The sequence below is a fragment of the Alligator mississippiensis genome, chromosome 3 (assembly GCF_030867095.1).
Source record: "Alligator mississippiensis isolate rAllMis1 chromosome 3, rAllMis1, whole genome shotgun sequence".
Classification (NCBI taxonomy): Eukaryota; Metazoa; Chordata; order Crocodylia; family Alligatoridae; genus Alligator; species Alligator mississippiensis.
Genome location: NC_081826.1, coordinates 267,258,110 through 267,277,594, shown reverse-complemented (window position 1 = coordinate 267,277,594; position 19,485 = coordinate 267,258,110). Strand labels below are relative to the sequence as shown.

Genomic DNA, 19,485 nt, shown 5'->3' with positions numbered 1-19,485 from the left:
CGGTGGCTCTCGCGAGGTTTGGGTGCAGAGCATTGCGGCTCGGAGCGGCGCCATTTTGGGAGCGAGGCGAGTTGTACGTCGGGGCTCGGCGCGCGGGGAGCGGCGCGTTCCCACCCAGCAGCCTCCGCGCTCCGCCCGCCAGGTACCGCCCGGCCCGGCCCGGCCAGCCTCGGCTCGGCCTGGCCTGGCCGCGGGGCACGGGCGGGACGGACCACTCTGGTGTGGGGCTCCGCTCCGTGCTTGGCGGGGCAGGCCCGGCGGGGGAGGCTGCGCGGGTGTCTCCGCGGTGGGGCGCGCTCTCGGGGCAGCGAGGGCCGCGCACCGGGGCGGGTGGAGCAGGCAGGCCGGGGCTTCCGCGGCCGCGTAACGGCCCCCCTTCCGCTCCCCGCGGTGTGCGCCCGGGGGCTTCCCTTTCCGCGGGGGGCGGCGCGGAGCTGCTCTCGTGCTCCCGGGCCGCTCCCCGCGCACGGCGCTCCCCGCCCCCCTCGCTCAACTTTGAGGAAGGAGACTGAGGGCGGCCTCTTTCTGTTCCGCTTCCCCTGCAGGCCGCTCGGTCCCGAGGAGACTCGGCCCCTTCGCTGCGTTGTGGGGCTGTGGCCGGCCATCTGCGTCTGCTGGTGCTTCGCAGGGATCCGCGGCGGCGTCCGGGGCTCCGGGGCCGGGACTCGTTGCTGAGAAGGCGCCGGAGACCGAAAGAAGGAACCGCGCGGCTCTGAAGTCTTGAGCTTTCTTCCTCCTCCTCCTCCTCCTCCCCCCTGCCTGGCTTTGTTGGCACGGAGTAAACACGGGCTGGAAGTTTCGCGCTCTGCCTCCTTCTGCTGGGAACCTGCGCCGCTCTTTCCTTCCCTTCTGTTGCTTTTAGTTCATCTTTACCCCAGGCAACGGGTTTGATTCCTTTGCGCAGCTGGGGGTTTTGGCTCCAGCCCTGCTGAGGAGTTTTATGGCAGATATTTTTACCTTTATTTTTATTTTTAAGTGTTTTGACATAACCAGTTTTGTTCTGCAATGAAACGTCTCCTATAAATGAAGAGCGTAATAGGACTTTATTTTCCCTTTTTTCTTTTGTATCTTATTTGAATCCTTAAAAAATTTTTTTTGAAAGATGTTGCTGCCTGTAAGCAGTATGGTGGTATCCAGATAGCTGTTGTTTGCAGATGCCTTTAGAACCCGAAGCTGAGAAATGCCCTTCAGTTCAGATGTGAAATTTGGATTTTCAGTTTTACTCTTGGTCTCATAAGAGGTTTATTTATTTCATCCTGAGCTGATGCTTGTTATAGCGAGATGTATGTGGAATAGATGAAAAAAGAGGCTGTAAAAGAGAAAAAACAGCTTCTTAAATCAACAGACTTGGCCAATTTTGGAAATAGCTTTGTAGGGTCTATAAAAAAAGAAGGATGGGTAGCTGATTTCTAAGAGGTCAACTCTATGTCAAATAGCCACGGATGTAGAATCCTCAAGGACTCAGGATAGTATTTCAAGGAAAACAAACTGGAAAATATAAATCAGACAGAGCGAACACCTTGTGCAGTCCTTTTGGATTTGGTAAGTATGCTGCATGAATTGATATGTACTTTATTAAGCATCCTGTTGGTAAAATGGCGCAAATAGCAGCCGGCATACAGCAAATATTATGCTGTTTTTCAAAGTCTCTATATTATCTCACAGAATCTAGTTTTTTCTTGTAATATCTAATAACTAGTAATAGCTGTGAATGTTGGAAGAAGGAACAGGGGTAAATGAAAGAAATGTCATAATTTTGACAATGCCCTTCTAAAATACCTGCTGTTGCTTGTGAATTATGAGGTAGACTTTGTTTACATTGTAATCTGAGCGTCAGGATGGATCCTACCTTTGACCTAGTTTGAACAGTATACAAATGAAAGGGCTGCAGTACTCTGTACAAACGAGAGTTTGTGTTTCTCTTCTCCATCAAGGATGTTTCTTCTTAGGTAGCTTGACATATGAAAATTTTCTATTTTTCATAATTCTCTGACTGAGTAACTACATTTTCTTCCTGTGGTAAAGACTAAGAGGAATTAAGAATGTAAATCTGTGCGCCCAACCTGGGATTTTGGTAAAATATTGGTGTAAGTCTGTTTACTACAAACGTCTTTTAGAATGTAGTATATTATACCTTTAACTCAACTTGTTTGAAAGCTTTACAGTATAGTTTTTAAAAAAAATCTGTATTTAATATTCCTTAGATACCATCAGACTGCTTTAATAATTCACCATTTCCACATTGTCTTACTGTTTACGTTCCTCCTAGTCACAAGGCAGCCTTATTAAATGAACATTTTGTTTAATTTTATATAATATCAATAAATGTATTTACAATAATTTCTCTGCAGGTTTGCTATCAACAGAATCCAGTACTGCCTCAAAGAAAAATTAAGATGGACAAAACAACTTAGTTCAAAAGTCAGTGGTAACTTTATTCAGCTTAATTTTTTTCTTACATTTCGTTCATTAAGGTTGGCTTGACTTTACTTTCAGTAGTGCTTTGATTATTTAAAGCAAAGTTGGCACGGTTAAGGTTGTGGCTCTATTTTTATAGTAATTTTTTCTTAACTGTTATTTAACTAATACTGAATTTGGGTTCGGGAAGGGGAAGGAGAGGGGTTGCCAGGCAGAGGCATAGAAGGGACAGTGTCTGATAGTAGAGCTTTGAATACACAAAAAATGAGATGATTGTTTATGATGGGTTTTTCTGTAGTCTGATATTTTGGTCAGGTGCAAAAGGACTTACTTCAAATAGAACTAACTTCTTAGTGTCTGCTCAGGGTCCATATTATCATACCTCTTCTGTCCCATGAGAGGCGTATGAGATTTCAGCTTCTGTCTTGGATGTGGGAGGCAGTTCTGTTGCTGAACTGACCAGCTGTTTTATTTCATTTGAATTAAATTCTAATTATATCAATCATGAAAGGGATATCACAAACTTTAAATTGATTAGTTTCTAAAAATGAGGTAGTCGAGTGTGTTGTCATCTTCCAAACCTTCCTGTTCGTTTCTTTAAAAAATGGTAAGGTTTATTTAAAGAACTGCTTTGAAGAAAAAATTCTCAGAAAGTGAGGTCCCTACTTTTCTATAGTTCAATGAATTGAGGCCTGATTTTGCTAGAAGCTATGCATGTGATAGATTACCTGTGAGGAGTTGCTTTGAAGATCATAGAGCTCTGTGTTTGGGTCTTTTAAAGCTTCCCTTCTGACCTCAGATCTACTGCTGGTAGAGTAATTCCCACTCGCTCTTGCTTGGGCACATAGATGAATGGCAGTTAACCAGAGTAGATGTCTGGGAAGCAGTCCTAAGTGCCTCTTTATGCTATCCTCAGGCTCTTGTGGGACAGCCCAGCACACATCTACCTATAGGGCATTTACTTAGGCCTGTTCCGAGTAGTCTTCTGTACCTTGTCCCGGGTCATCTAAGAGGGAATGAGCAGAGGTACTTACTTTGTCAGTGCTGGACCTAGAATGAAGGGGGGAGGAGAAGGAGGCTGCCTAGACCTATTCAAAGTAGCTTAGGCCTGCTTCATGAAGTCCCTGAGAGAGAAACTGGAGGCTGATTATTTATTTACATTTGTACTGCTATTCATCAACATGGTGTAGGTGTGTCTTCCACCAAAAGTTCTATCAAGAGTATACAAGTTATATCAAGACTGCTACTCAGACTACTGATTCTTTACTTGTACCAGAAGCTTGTTCTTGATCAGGTTTGTTTGGTGAACTCAAAGCTTTTCTTAGAACATGTCACATTTTATTGAATGATTTCCCTTTCTTTGGATTGTTGAAGAAGACCTTTCACTCCTGGTAAATGAACTTCATTCTTTATACTTTCCTAGTTACTAACAGCCCAAGATACTTTTCCTCCTTCTTCAGTGGTATCCCAAGGATGATAGATGCTTCTGCTTTGTATCCATATGCATTGGGCATAATATGAAGTGCTGCTTCATAGAAGATGTATCTGTTTGTGCAAGCTTTGTACTTTGAGTAAAATTGACATTGCTAGGCATGGCTTGTTTAAAGAGAAAATTGCTGCTGTACTAGTCCATGTTATTATCTGTTTTTATTTGTATAGTTTTGACAGTCTCTTGAATACTTTGTAGAAGGTACGAAGATATGATCCTTCTCTTGAAGAAATTATCTTCAGTAAACCTAGTTATCTTGGTATGTCACAGCCATAGGTCTCTTTACTGGTGGGGCTGGTAGGCACAGTTGTGATGAGAATGCATTTATGACTCGAAAGATGTTCTGTACTGGCATAGTTAAGGTGACCATGCATCCTGGTTTGGCTGGGACAGCCTCAGATTTTGTAGGCTGTTCTGTCCAGTTGATGAAAATGGAAACAAGTCCTGGAATTGGCCGTCTAAGGTGATCCCTTGTTTTTCTACTGACTGTAGTGTACGTGAGTGTGCGGCAGCAGAGCCAGCCTTAGGGAAAATGGCAGCCTGGACAAACTTGTATTTTTGTGCCCCCTCCCTCCTCAAGTCAGCTGTGCTGCTGCAGACAAAGGTAGGCAGACAGGGGTGCAGTCCAGCTGGGAGGCAGAGCAGCATTGTGTGCTGGGAAGGTAGGCACCACTGCCACTGTGTGGGAACAAGGCAGGTGGACTGGAGTAAGCTTTATCAGTAGAAACTTTCATATATAGGCAAGGTTTAGATGGGTTGTAATCTATTGTGTTGTGGTAGAGTTGAGCTGCTTGTGTAGCTTTGCAGTTTGGTTGGGTTTTTATATCTATTTTAGGCTACCTTCTACTGCTGTCCATCCGATAGTAAGTTTCTTCTGTGTGAAGCAGATAATAAAACAGGGTGTCAGCAAAGTCTTAAGACATGAGTCTGCATGTCCTTGATAATCTGGTTTTGCTTGCTTTTTTTAACTTAAAAGAATTACATTTCTTTTGTAGGAAACTAATAGTTCTGTGCTTCTCAAAAAAACCTCTGGGGTTATATAAATAAAACAAAAATTGTCTTCTTCTGTAACTGGCCAAAATGCTACAATTTGTAGTACCACTTTGTCATTAGTGTTATCTCTGATGTCATCACCACAGTAGTTTTGGACTCCTAAGCAGTGAAGTGTTGGGAGTGGATTGGTATAGTATGTTAAAGACTTTCCTTCTTTTAAAATATATTCAGGCACCTCCAGAATAATCTGATTTCTCACTTTGGGAAAGCATAATCTGTCTGATTGCTGCATTCATGACATTTGTATGCACTGTACCTATACGTGCTTTCAGTTGCTCTTTTCAAATGTACATAAGTACCCGTAATGATTCCCATTTGTTTGTCTAGCAGCAGTCTGAATCTCAAACTAGATAATCAGAAGCTAAAGCATTTAGTGCTGTAAATACACACTTTGAACCCCTTGCGGAGGGAAACAGGACTTATTCAGTCTATACCTACAGTTCCCTGCAGGGAGAGAACAAGAAGTGGCCAGCCTCCTCTGTTTCTCTGGTATCTAGTAAAGAAACATTTGATTTTGCTGCAGATGAGGTTTAAAAGACTGAAAGACGAGAAAGAAAAGTGTTAAAATTCCAACGAGGAAAAACACAAAGTTTTGTGGGGTTGTGAAGAATTGCACAGAGTATAGAAAAGGTAGTGAAGTGTGCTGGGAATAGTTTCAGAAGGCTGATTAATGTCTTCCAGCTACCTGACACATTCTAAATCCTTGCATAGAGATGCAGCTCTTCTGTTGAGTTAGCCTGATGCCAGTTACTTAAATTCTAGGTAGAAATGCAGAGGTATTTTTTTGCTAAGTCACTGTGAAGTTAAGATAAACTATATCTAGTCTGTTATAGACACAGACTATAGGCACCACAAAATAGCCCTTCACCCTCCCTCTGTGCCACTCCAGTCCTCTTCCTCTGCCTTTTGCTTTCTGTCCTTCCTTGGTCTGCTGCTTGCCAAGGACAGTGATTAGGGGTCTACTTAATTGGTGGTTTTGCCATTTATGCAGAAAATGGTCTTGTCCATGATCTCCAAGAAATATTGTATTGACTGTGATTTCCCATGAAATCAACCTAAAAAAACCCAAGCATATTATTTGTATAATACACTGTTTTACAATGTCCCAGTACTTACTGCAATACAAAGACAAGTCAACAATTACTGCAGCCATAGATCACATGATTGAGTTACTGTCTGCTAGTAACAGGCTAAATGAAGGTGCCATTCAGCAAAGTGAAAATGCTTCTGTTAAGGTTAGCCTTAATTAGTATTTTTATACTGTTTGTGGAATGCTACATATAATAATAAAGTATGAAAAGTTATAATTTGCATTGTATATAAACTCGTATTTATAATATATTTAAATGAAGATTTAAATGTAATGTTTATATTGATTATAATATGATAAATTATACGACATGATTTACTTTCTGTGGAATTTGCTGTTAAATTATAGTATATTATACAGTATATGCCCCTCCATCAATCGGTGGCAAAGGGTGGGGCTGCGAAATCGTCTCTTCATGCTGTGACCAAGTTCCAGAAATTGCTTTGTCTTGCTGCATGTTAAGTAGACTCTTAGCAATGAGAGCTTTTTAATGTGGAAGAGGGGTGCATCCACAGCTGTGTTTAGGACTCAAAGGACCCAAGGGTTTGGGACCCCAGTTCAAGTCCCTGCTCCAAAGCAGTTTTTAACCTGCATATTGCTAAATGAGGTAGAAGCAGAGCTTTGAATGTGTGGTTTCCCAGCCCATTCCAGGGCAGTCTCAATTCTTCTGATGAAAGTGATACTTCTTTACACAGCTTTTTGGTTTGACCAAAATACACAATTTTGTGAAATGGTGTTTTGTCGGTCTCTAGTAGCACTTTATATTTAAGCTTGTTTTCTAGAATGATTTGAATGTTCTTGTGTGCATTTTCCTGTTGTTTTAGTTTGCTAGAGTGACAGTCTAGGTGAGGGTGGTTCAGTATGCTCCATTTTGAAATACTGATTATGGGGTTACTTTTGGCAGTTGTCATTGTGTTCTGGTATTTGCTTTACAGTTAATGATTAAACTTCTTGTGTTACACTGACACCCAGTGAAGTTAAACAGTCAACTTTACTGGCATTTTACATGGTCATGTAATAGGGTAGACTTTTTACATGATGCTTATGAGCTTCTGTATAATTGCTAATGTAGAAAATCTCCATCAAGCTTTCCAGGTGCACCAAGCCAGAGGCTTGCTTTTTATTCACTTGTCTTCACTGAACATCCAGCCTCCACTGATGGCAGAAAAGGAAGTTTAATAATAAAAAAATCCCCTCCTACCATAATATACCAGACATTCACAAAAGATAGTGACAGATGAGGAAAAGGTATGGGGGAGAATAGACTGAGGGAACAAAGTTAAGGTGTATGAATGGTCTGTGGCATACAGCATTTTTGGTAATGGTAAGATATGAACCCGTAGATGAATGAGGCGTAACTTCTTGCATCACTGTTTTCTGTATGTAGTAAACAAGAATTGCTTCACACTGAAGACTGCTTCTTGTGTTGCCTTCCTATATGGAATTTTATTATGTATACTTACGAACATTTAGTATGCGGGGGGAAGGGACAGCTCTATTTTCATCAGCTGCTCAGCAGCAACTTCTGTTTGTGTGCACACGCTTGGCTTCAGCTTGCTGTGGGGTGTGTGTGTGCATACAAGGAGTTGCTGCTGAACAGCCAGTGCACAGTAAAGCCTGTCCCTTTTGCCCTAATGTGTAACCTGTTTGTGCATCTCCCTACCATTCTTAACCTGTCTACAGGGAAAATACTGCTTCAAATAGAGATTATTGACTCAGCTTTATTTTAAGTTATGAAATTATCTGAAGCAGCCGTATTATTTTTATGGTGGTACAGTTGCATCTTCTATTAATATTCTCTGATATGGGAAGCCTCAGAGATGGTGAAACTTTAAAAGGAAATTAAGTCTCTGTCTGCAAACTAATTTCCTTAGGCTGTGAAGAGGGTATATAAACTTTAAAACATTTTTTTACAGTTTGTAGCCAGCCTGTGATTGGTTTCAGTTTCACTTGCAAGAAAATCATTTTTGTTTCTAGTTGGTTTTCCTTCAAATGGCATTTTGCTTTTCTTTTTGGAATTGAAACTCCTAAAATCTGATATTGGGTATGTGTATGTGGCAGAAACATTTGGTCCCACTGTTACCATTCTCACAGGTCTCTCTCCCTCGTTGTGATGCTGCAAGCTTTCACAAAGCTGCTCGCTCCTGGTGGCATTATTTAAACTACATGCTTTGCTTTTATAAACAATAAGTGTAGTCTTTTTTTTTTTTCTTTAAGGTACATGTACCTGCATGATGGCTTTTTAAATGGTAGTTTTTAGTACCAACACTCGAGTAGTGTTTAATCTGTCCACACCTCTGTGACTTAAGAAAGTATACCTGTTTTTTAGATAAACGGCAGCTTTGCTTACCCAAATTCACAATGGCAGTCTCTGGGAGAGTGGAGATACAGCACAGATTTGAATATCCACCAGGAGTGTTATTCCTGTCTCCAGTTAGGAACTAGTTTAGCAAGCTAAACAGGGCATCTTTAAAATTGGGTGGGGATGGCATATCTGGTCTCATGTCCTTATGATCTTAAATAAGCCTATTATGGTTTCCTACGCAGTTTTCTCTCTTGGACAATGAGCGTTTCCCTCTGTCCTTCACAAAACACTGAATACTTACGTGACAGACAAGCTGCTTAGGGAGCAGTCATGTTCGGAGGAGTTGCATCAGAAAAACAAAACTAACTCCTTTGCTGAATTCTGGGTGACTGGTCTGACAGGTTTAAACTAAATTTAATTAACTGTTTGTTATGCTGCCTGGGTGTTACTCTAGTTTTTGGGTTTTTTTGCGGTTAAGAGATGGAGCGCGGGGTGCTTATAATTAGGATGCAGTTTCTTTGAGGTTTGCCGAGGGGGGGGGCAAGCTGCTTGAGGGTGTGAATAGTACTATCTGCCATTTAAAGTAAAGAACACTGTACTAAGCTGCACACAGAAATGAAACTGTTTTATATTGTTGCAAGAGTGCAAAAAAACAAAGCTACACTTCTGCTCACATTCATTTTCACTAAGGAAAGTTTCATTGTATTTGGCATCCTACTAATAGTTACCATGCCAGTTTAGAATGCTAACTGCTTTTAAGCAATCATTCTGTTCAGGCCTGAAAAAAAATTATTTGCAGAACCAAATTGCCTGAATTCTTGGATGCCGGAACATTTTTCTATTACTAAAACTAATGCATAACTCTTATTATACAGGCTTAGGTATTCTGAAGAAATGTGGCCTATGCCCAGATTCTTAGAATTCGAGCATCTGAGCTGTAGTCTTGAATAAGAAAGAGGCATTTGACTTTCATGACTATTTATTAAACTAGTCTTTCAGGGCAGGATTTTGGTCTTCAAACAGAACAATGCTGCTGTTACTTACATCTCGTTTTTGAGATGGCTACTGAAATATTTTTCAAGTGTTTGTTTCTTTTTTAAACATTTAAAAAAATAAAGGTTGCTTCCATACTAGAGTGGGTTCAGGGAGTAACTGCAACAATAGTTCAGACTTTTGGAAAACCAACGTTCTGTGGGAAATGGCTAAGTGATTGTTCCGTTTAGCTTACAGAAGAGAATGCTATGAAGCAGTTGATCAATCAGTATTTGCCAGTCCTGGGATACAGATCTGGTACTAGATCTGTAAATCTAGATCTGATCTGGTACTAGATCTGCAAACAAAGGCAGCTAGAAGAATTCGGAAAGTGCCAGCTAAAAATACCAGACATAATTCCAGTGGTATGATGCTCATTAACAGTATCATCTAAATAAAGAGTTTACCAAAGTACCAAGTTTTTGGCTGCTTTTTAAAAACGCCAAGTAAATCTGTATTCTAGGTCAGACTCATTATTTGAATTGCTGACTGAAATTTTATGATCTGTTTTATGGTGGAGGTCCAATTAAATTATAATAGGCTCATCTCGTTTTAAATTTTGAATCGGGTTATTTGGTAGTTTATTTTACTATAAGGGTATTTTATTCAGTGGTTTAGGGCTCTTGTGATCAGTGTTATGTACTTATACATGCAGAGGCAGCTAGCATAGAGGAAACTATACTGGGAGAACTGAATTATATTGCCATAACTTATTTTGCTTGGGTAACAAGTTACCTTGTTGGTATAAAGTACAGTTTTTTTTTCTAGGTTTATCTGGATTTATACTAGGAGCATTTTGCTGATATAGAGCATCTGTATTTTTACATTGGCAAAATATTCCTAGTATAGTTGCTACCTAATATTCAGTGGTGTTGTGCGGTTACACTTTGAAGTAAGCATAAAGCTGTCACTGCTAGAAAAACTAGGCTTGAAAAACCTTTCTTGCTTAGAGCAAGTAGTAAGCTTTTTCTCATCAGCTGAGGGCAGGGTGGATTCATTTAAATCAAGGTGATTTAAATTATTGATTAAATGAACAAGAGAAAACCCTGATTTAAATCAGGTTTCCCACTGATACTACTTCATATATTTCTTAAACAATGGTGAAAATCTGATCACTGAAACATGTTAATTTACAACTCAATACAACATTTTACAACATCTGTCCTTAATTTTTTTTTAATGTTCAGATGTTATTAACTCGAACAGACAAGTCATCACAACACTAAATGTACACTGTCCTTAAAACTTGTGCAACAACAGAAATACAAATTTTCCTGCTTTTTTCAACTCCCAGTCGATTTCTTAGCTTTGAGTGAATAATACCAAAGGATGAAAATATTCTGTCTGTGCCTGCAGAGGAAACGACTGCTGTGAAAAGTTGGCGTAGCAACTGAAGAGGAACTCTTTTTCATGGTGCCTGGCTAATGATTTCCACCAATTCAGGGGACTGACTTTGTTCAAAACATCATCAGTAAACATGTTCTGTTTAAATAGTTCCCGTCCAGCCCTGAAATTTATTATGACTGGCATAACTGAGGAGTGAGTTTGAGATGCCCACGCCATTGCAGCAGCAGCATCAGCATCTTCAGAGGTTAGGCATCTACCTTTATTATATGGGTTTGAGAGTGTTCGCAAGAAAATGAGGTGAAGTTCAGTGCTTGATCTATTCGCTTCTTTATTGCCTGCAGTTTAACTTTCTGGTTAGGTATTTCTTTCTTCAATGTCTCTTGAAGTGCCTTCCAAATTCGACAGCATCAGCAATGCAGCAACAATCTCTCTGATGTTTGTTTAAGGCTATGGATATATAAGCTTCAGTATACTGAGCATATCCTCTACGTTCCTCTTTAATCCAATGTTAGATATTTTGGGTGAGATGCTTCCATCTATTTTATCCTGGCTTTCTTCACAAATTGTTGTGAGAATAGGCCTGTTCTTAATCAGTTGTTCAAAAGAATCAACCACAGAATTCCATCTAACATCTTGAGGGAGAATTAGTTTGGATCCTCCTGTTCTCTTCAGTGAATCTGAAACAAAATGGTTGTTATGGAAGTATTTTGTGACTTCAGCAACATTTTCTTTTATTCCTGGAGAAGTACTTAAGTCTTTGGCTAAAAGATGCATTAAATGGGCACTGCAGGCATATGTTATTAAGGAGCATCTTTCCGTTTCTTCTTTTAAGTATCTTCTCATCTTTGCCATGCTTGCAGCATTGTCTATGACAAAACTGCACATGTGATGGTTGAAATTTTGCTCACAGTTTATTACAACTTTCACTGTCACTTTTAAATATTCTGCTGTATGGGCATTTTCCGATGTATCTATTGTTTCTGACAGATCGGCAACCCCATCTTCTGTTGTCACGCAGGCACATATTACTGGATCATTGTGTACATTGCTCCACCCATCAAGGCTTAAACTGGCAAATTTCCCCTCAGTATTTCTTGCACACTGTTCAAGTTCCTTCTCATACACTATCTAGCAACCTTCCACCAATGTCTGCCCTACCAGGTGGCGTGTAGCCTGGTAGTAAGGTCTCAGCCATGTCAATGAAGTGTTTATTGTTAACAATGTGAAAAGGAGAATTTGGGGCATAAATGAACCGAGCAATCTTTTCATCTGTGGTGTCTTGTTGGTATTTGCTGGTCCTTACTACAAACTCATCCATGATGGTGGTGGATGATTGGAATCTTTTGCTTGCTACTGATACTTTTTTGTCTGAAACGCATTTAGTTGCAGCACTGCTGCTAAAAGTACCAGTGGATGACTCTGAAGTTGTTGCAGGTAGACAGTCAAAGTCCCTCATGCTTAAATGGGATCCTGAAACAAAAATGATTTTTGTAGTCATTCTTCTCACTCTGTTATTCAGTTAATCATTTACATTCTTTTCAGCAAGGATGCAGATCTGATTCCAAATTACCAAAAAAAGCTAAGCCTGACTGCACTTAGAGTGCGCTTAATTTTGGACTAAGCCCCATTGAACTTAGTGGCACTTGAGAAAACAAGTATAGGATGGCGTTCCCTTGGGAAAGCTGAGTTATGCTGAAGTAAAATAGGGAATAGACTGATGGCATCACCATTATGGTCTGGGGCCATGATGTTCCAAAATAAGGGGCATGTATTATGTAATATAAAATAAGAAAATGGCAATTGGCAACTCTAGATTTCTCTTACTGCAGTGTTTTGTACCGTAGACTTGGGTGATAGATTCTAAACCTAGTTAACTAACTAAGCTGTAACGATTACCTAAGCTAGACTTTTTTTTCTAGTAACATCCAACATAGCAAATAGCTTGGGAATTTACTTGTTAAATCATTTGTACTAAAAGGCATAGTGAGTCTTGAAAAATAATGCATTGCAAAGTGAATTATTTAATTTACTAACCAGTTGATCCACATCATTCTTCAGACATATCCACGTCTTCATCCACATCATTGTCTCCCAATAAGCAGTTTTCATTATGATGTTTCATTCTTGCGACTAGGCGCTGCATCTCCTTCTTGCACTGCTTACAGTTGACATGTTTTCCTTTTCTCCCAGGAAAGAAGTGTCTTCAAAATATTCCTAGATAGTGTTTCTCTTACGCCCAGAACCCATGGCAGTTTTTCGGGGGGGGTGGCAGTTTTTCGGAGGGTATGTGTGTGTGCGTGCGTGCTACTGAATAATGTCTTCCTTTTTTTCTTTCCAATCCACTCCACTGTTCCTTTCTACTCTGCTTCCGTCCTTTCCTACATTGTGTCTCTGTCTTTTAAGACAGCATCTTAACTAATTCCTCTGCCTTGCTTGGCCCAGCTCTACCACCACCTAAGCACAGAACAGCAACAATCCTATCTGGCCTGTGTCTTTGCACATGTGACGTTAGTCTGCTGAGAAACAAACTGAAAGCCCAGTACTTTCAAGAAGTAAGAGTGGTAGTTAGGCTGGACAGACAGATTAGAGCCACTTTCATGAGATGAAAAACTGAAATGAATGCTGGGGCCCATATTTGATTCGTAGGTAACTCAGAGTGTGTGTGTGTGTGACAGAGCCATTAATTCATTTTTATGAGACTAAGTGTAGGCTTAGCATGTTTGTGATGAGATTTAGTTGTAACTTATTTTTAAATGAGACAGAAATGTAATATTTTATTGATGATTTTTTTAATTAAAAAAAATCTGTTTTTGTTTGTTTGTTTTTAAATCATTGATTATCCTCCCTGCCTGAAGGTTGGTTAAATGTGTAGCCCCTTCTGCTGGAGGGGAAAAAGGGAAGTGTTACATCAACTCAAATGCTGCTGCCGCCATTAGGAGGGAGACAAGGAATTGAACAGTCTTGGAAACAAGGTCTTTTATTAGAGTAGGAAGATGTAGTTGTGCAGGGCCTGCTCTGCTCTGTTTTTCAGTTTGCAAGGGTAAGACAGCAGAGTAATAGGGCTATTTTTCCCTATCTTCCTAGTGTTTGAAAATCTCTCAATTCTGGTTTGTTTAGGGAAGTGTTCATTCAGGCTTGTGTAGGAAGCAGTGAGAAATGGAGTAGCAGCTATGGAGAGACTTGCAAAGGGGGTGGTGACAGAACTGATTTGTAGATTAAGGGATTAGAGCAAGTGAAGATGTGTGTTTAAAAATAATTTTTGGAAAATGGTTGTGCAGGTGTTGCTCACCCTGTTTAGTAGACTTTGTCGTTGGGAAAGGAAATTCTCTCTCAGAATCTTCTGAAATTTGTTTGCAAGCTTTTGTCATAGCTATGTAGACTTACTTTAACTTTTTTCTTGCATCCAGTTGTGCAAAGCATACTTTTTTCCTAGCAATGCTTGCACATTTTGCTTGCACATTTAATTATTTTCAGTAAGATATTAAATTTGTTTACATTAAATTTTTTATTTATACTTCTATTTTAATTGCCTTGGGGTAAATTGCTAAATGACTGAACTCGCTGTCTTAATTCTTAATATCCTGCGGTGTGAAGGCACTTGTAAGGATTCTTAGTGACAGTCTGGTACTTCATGATGAATTTTTTGTCAAAGCATCTGTATATTGTCAACCATGACAGCTCTCCTGACAGTAAGCTTTTCTAGGCAAAAAAGTTACATCAGCAGGTCATAAGTATGAAACATCCTTTGCAAAAGGTGGGGAGGCTTCTAACCAGCTGAGGGAGTCTGAAAATGAAGATAGAGAACAAGTGAAAACCTTTTAGCTGTCATTTGAGCTTTGACAGGATTATATAATCATGTTCACTTTGACTTAGCCAAGTTGCTTATTTTCTGATGAATTGTAAGTGCTATACTAGGACAGGACTAACTTTTCAGCACCCCTGAGCCACACCAATAGGGACTACATTGATGCTAGCCATTGGGCATGCTGCTGCCATTGCTATAGCTGTCTGTGTCCCATCTGTCTCCTTCTGCCCTGGCACTACTGTAGTGAATGCCCGGGGGGGGGGCAGTCATTACTTCTGCACCCTTCTCTTGCACCATTGCTCATTGTTCTCTTGCTCATTGTTCATAGGATAAGTTTTTTGCTATTAAGTGATGCTGATTCTCTGTAGATTGAATAAAATCAGTGGTGCGTAACGTTCTGGCCCTGCAGGTTGGATGATGGCATGGAGCTAATCTGTGGGCCAGATCCCACACACAGGGTTGGTGCTTGGGTCTGGTCCTGTGCTCCAGCTCTGCTGTGGACCAATGAATTAGCACACGGGGCTACCCTACCTGGTCTGTGGTGCTCCCCACGGATCTGGAAATTTAGCATCAGAGGAGTGGTAGTTGATGCTGCCACTATTCCCCCCCACCCCCCAAATTTCTGGACCCAATGATGAGTTCTGTGGGCCAGATGACATGGCTCCACTGGCTGGAATTTGAGCAACGCTGATCTAAGTCACTGCATGGAAATCTTTATTTAAATAGTTGTTCTCAATTTTTGTTTTAATTCATACTTTTCCCAAGGATGAGTGCATTTTCATCAATTGGTTTAATCATGATTAAAATGCGTAAAATTACATTAGACCAGGTACAACTTTTTGCTGCTTAGGAAGATGTACTATATTCCATTATTTAGGCAATGATATGGTTTAATGTTTTCATATTTTGATTTAGTTTTACATTTTCTGACACGTTAGAAAATGGTGAATGATATTTCTTGCTAGATATTAAGTTTTTGTTTGCAGTTTGTATCAAGCAGCTGTATTAGTAGGGTAACAGGAGCTTAATTAGACATACAAATCAGCATATACAGTCTTAAACATTTTTCTAAACTTGAATACCAAATATTTTAATCTTAAAATTAATCCTTCTGTCCAGTACATCCTTCACCTTTTACTCAGTGAATTAAGCTGATTATTTCAAGGTAGCCTGAAACTGTTCAAATGGATCAAAAGTGAAAATGATTGGAACTTAAATGTGCTCTCCTAAGTCCTGAAAACAAAACCTTTTAAATTACTTAAACTGTCATTCAGCTTATTACAACTAGTAGATCTCATCTTCTTCCTTGTTATTCATAGACTGGAAGAGGGGAAAAAAATATGTTTATGTTTAACTTGTAGTTGATTAGTCCAAATGAAAATATTCCTTTGCTGCCTGAAGAAGATGCCCGTGTTGTCAAATCTGCTTTAGCAGCTGCCAGAAATTAATTAAATAGAATTTTCATCAAAGAGCAACAAAGCAGTGCGATGATAGTCTAATCAAATTCTTATGCAAAAACTTTTCTGGACTACTTTCCCAGATCTGAAACTCTTCTACTCACTGTCATTTATAAAGTCTGGTACTTGCTAGTTCAGTAGTGTGACTTTAAAATGAGATCAGCAAACATGCAGCTTGGATGGTTCATCTTCAGTCCTGCAATTAGTTATGGTCAGCATGATTGCTGTCATAGCGGGGTCTTCAGAAGTTGAGCCTCTCCCCTAGTAATTAGGGTTGAGAACAGCACTTACTCCACCTCTTTATTTTCACTGGTGGAGTCATTTGTTGCATTACCATCCCTAGGTGAACTCTGAGGATTTTTCTTAGTGGCTCATGAAGTTCTTTTCAAATTTCTGTTCTACTGCCAGTGCAGTACCAGTCTTCTTGCAATATAATGTATTGAAACATCTCCAAAAAATTCAGTCATTAGTAGTACAGTATTATCTCTTTTGGCTATGATTTATTCTTTCTATTTTCTTTTTGAATCATTTAGATTAGTTCACTACTTACTAGCGCCAGATAGTCCAGCATCAAATTCAGTCGCATGTGTTTTGGTGGAGAATTCGTTTTGATCTTCTTGCTCTCTTCAGTGAAGTAGGAGCAGAGGGCTGGTTGGGAAGAACTGTGCAGTTTCTGCATCTTGTTTTCTTCCTGAAGTTCTTAAGGGTCTGGCTAAAGAATCCAGCATATTAGCACTTCTTTATAGGTTTCCGGTTCCTTTCTGCATGGGTGATATATTTGCAATTTTGTCTGTAACAAAGCCATGTGTTTAACACTTGCATTTGTTGTAGCTGCTACTCCTTCTGCCTTTTAGTATTTTGTTGTGTGGACATCTATCAGTTGTTCTTGTAAGATAGCATGTTTCCCAAATATGTTACTGGATCTTTGTGTTTCTCCTCGCTTCAAGACTTAAGGAGTTTTTGCCACTTTTTTTAGCACCATTCAATTTCTGTTTCATACTGCATATAGCAACCGTCCAGCAGTGTGTGTGGTGGCGGCACATGGTGGGTGACCTCATAATGATTGAGACCTGTTGAAATGTTTGTGAAGAAGGCAAAAGGGCAAACTTCTTGCTTAAATGAGTTAAATAGCATTTTTGTCTGTGTGGTGTCTAGGAGATTCCAGCGAGTCCTGATTTACAAATTTATCCTTTAGTAAAATCATGGCATGGATGAAAGTCGTGTAATGCAGCTAACTTCTGGCTGACACCTCTTTAGTTGTAGTTTTGCCCCTTGGTACCAGCAGATGATTTTGAAGATGTGTTGCAGGTTTGTGGACATTCATAAACAATCGTGCACCATGAAACAAAATTAGTCCCTCCAGCTTGCTATGTATTTTGTGCCTTGCTGTGGGAAAAAAAAAGAAACTAAATTAAAAATTCCTCCTCTGCATTTTTTTTTTTGTAGTTGTATTACTGTTTGAATGATTTAGTCTAAATGAGATTTTTGTGGATTGTTAATAAATAATATTCTATATCTAGTTTTATAGGGGAGAATAATTTAATCATGAGATTTATTTCAATTTGTTTAAAACCTTTCTCCTGATATTTTTTTCAAGTTGTTTGGGATGTTGTTAAACACTAATAAATTCTCAGCTTTTATTTTTTTTAAGTTGAAATCTTCACCTAGGACATTTATTAACCAGTTGATCCAGATTGTTCATGCACATCCATAAAATCTTCAGTCATTACTTTGAGGAGCATTTTTCATTATGTTTTTGGAATTAAGCCAGGGCACATGTCCTTGTTGTGTTGTTGATGTATTCTTTTTTATCCAGAGATTCAGAAATTTCTGTATAATATTTTCCAGGTAGGATCTACTTTTTAATATCTCCATGTCTTTGCAGTCCTGGAATTTTTTTTTCTCCAGTTCCTAGATGATGAAATTGCTGCTAGAGGCTGTCTTCTGCAGAACAGCTCTCCTTCCCACAGTCTTGCCTGGATGCCAATATTGTTATTCTGCATGTAGGTTTACTGGCCACCTTCTCCCTTATTACCTAACCCCCACAACTTTCCTTTCCAGGAAAACAAGAACTACAGCAATCTAAGATTTCTGCTTCTGTAACTTGCATGCCACTTGCACTGCAATATTTTATTAAGCAGTGAAATTAATGAGTTTTTGTTTGCATCTGTGTACATGAGCAAGAAGATGGACAGTTTCTTTGAAGTATACAGAACTTCCCAGAAGTGAGGGTAGTAGTTGCTGGGCAGATCAGTCTTCTTTATTCTTTCATGAGCTGGAGAGAGCAAGCTATTAAAATGTTTTGAGTGTGTGTGATGCATCTAGACCCTACTGCATGAAGTATTCTACTCAGATCTCACCTTACCATTTTAAAAAGGAATGTAAAATAGTAATCCTCATTTACTTTTTAAAATCCTGTTTTTATCAAGTTGGATTTATAGAGAGCTTTTGTAGCCCCTCGCTTAGCCTTTATTTTGCAAGGTTAAATACATTCCGTTATTTTAGTATCTTTTTATAAAAGAGGTTTGTTCTTCTTTCTTTCTTCCCCCCCCACCCAGGCCCACCTGGCATCTGTTACCTGTAACAACTTGCGTGTTGTGTTCTTCCTTGAATGCAGGTTACCAGAACATTACATGGCACACCTGATGAGGTCTTACCAGTGCCCTTATACAGTGGCAGTACAATCAAAGATATCACCTCTACCAAGAGTTCTGACTGCTTTTGCCTGTAGACCAACATGGCTACGTGCATCCCATATACAGTGCCAGTTCTCTTTGTGTAATTGACTTAGTATCATAGTAAAAAGAAACCCCTCTGGTACTGTGTTCCTTTACAGAACTGCTGCTTCAGATTCATGTTTTCTCTAAAACAGGCTGTACAAGCAGAAGGTGAAAAGATTCTGCAACAAAGGAAGAAGTAACTTTATGGCTAATGCTCAGTTTTAGAAGTCAGATCTAGGATCTAATCCTTGCTCTTCCAAAAATCTCTTGACCCAACTGTTCCTCTCTTTCCTCATGTCTCTTTTTTTGATTGTTTGCTTTGTTCTTAAGCATATTTTAAATTAAGTGTAAAGTATTTTTGACAGATGTGGGTGGTGCTTTAGAGTTAGTAATTACTTGCTAATCTTCACTAAAAAGCATTAAGAGGTGAAAAATGTTTTATATTACAAAATTTCTTCAAGTGAAGCTGATCACAATGGGTGCACCTTTTTCAAAGAGCCATTTCTTCATCATAACTGCTGCTGGTACTTTCATGGGGTTTTATTAGTAAATAGGTCTTGATGCAGAAACTCTTTTATACTGTACATTATAAGAAATAACAGCTGTTCATCTGTCTGGGTTTTCCTTGGCATATCACCAAAGATACTAGTGCCTAAAAATGTTAATAATTTGTGTGGTCTTCAATCTCAGAATCAGTTAACATGCTTTACAGAGATGTCATGACTGAACTTCTTTCAGACATACTACAATATATTTCATTTATTAAAAT

At 39.5% G+C, this 19,485-nt stretch overlaps 1 protein-coding gene across 1 annotated transcript in view; it reads left to right on the top strand.

Moving 5' to 3' along the window:
- Positions 1-51: 51 nt before the first annotated feature.
- Positions 52-19,485, top strand: part of GPBP1 (GC-rich promoter binding protein 1) — a 56,462-nt gene continuing 37,028 nt past the window's right edge. The window contains exons 1-3 of the mRNA XM_014594067.3: positions 52-142; positions 546-1,542; positions 2,352-2,421. The gene's annotated coding sequence lies outside the window, so the exon portion shown is untranslated. The remainder of the gene's footprint in view (positions 143-545; positions 1,543-2,351; positions 2,422-19,485) is intronic.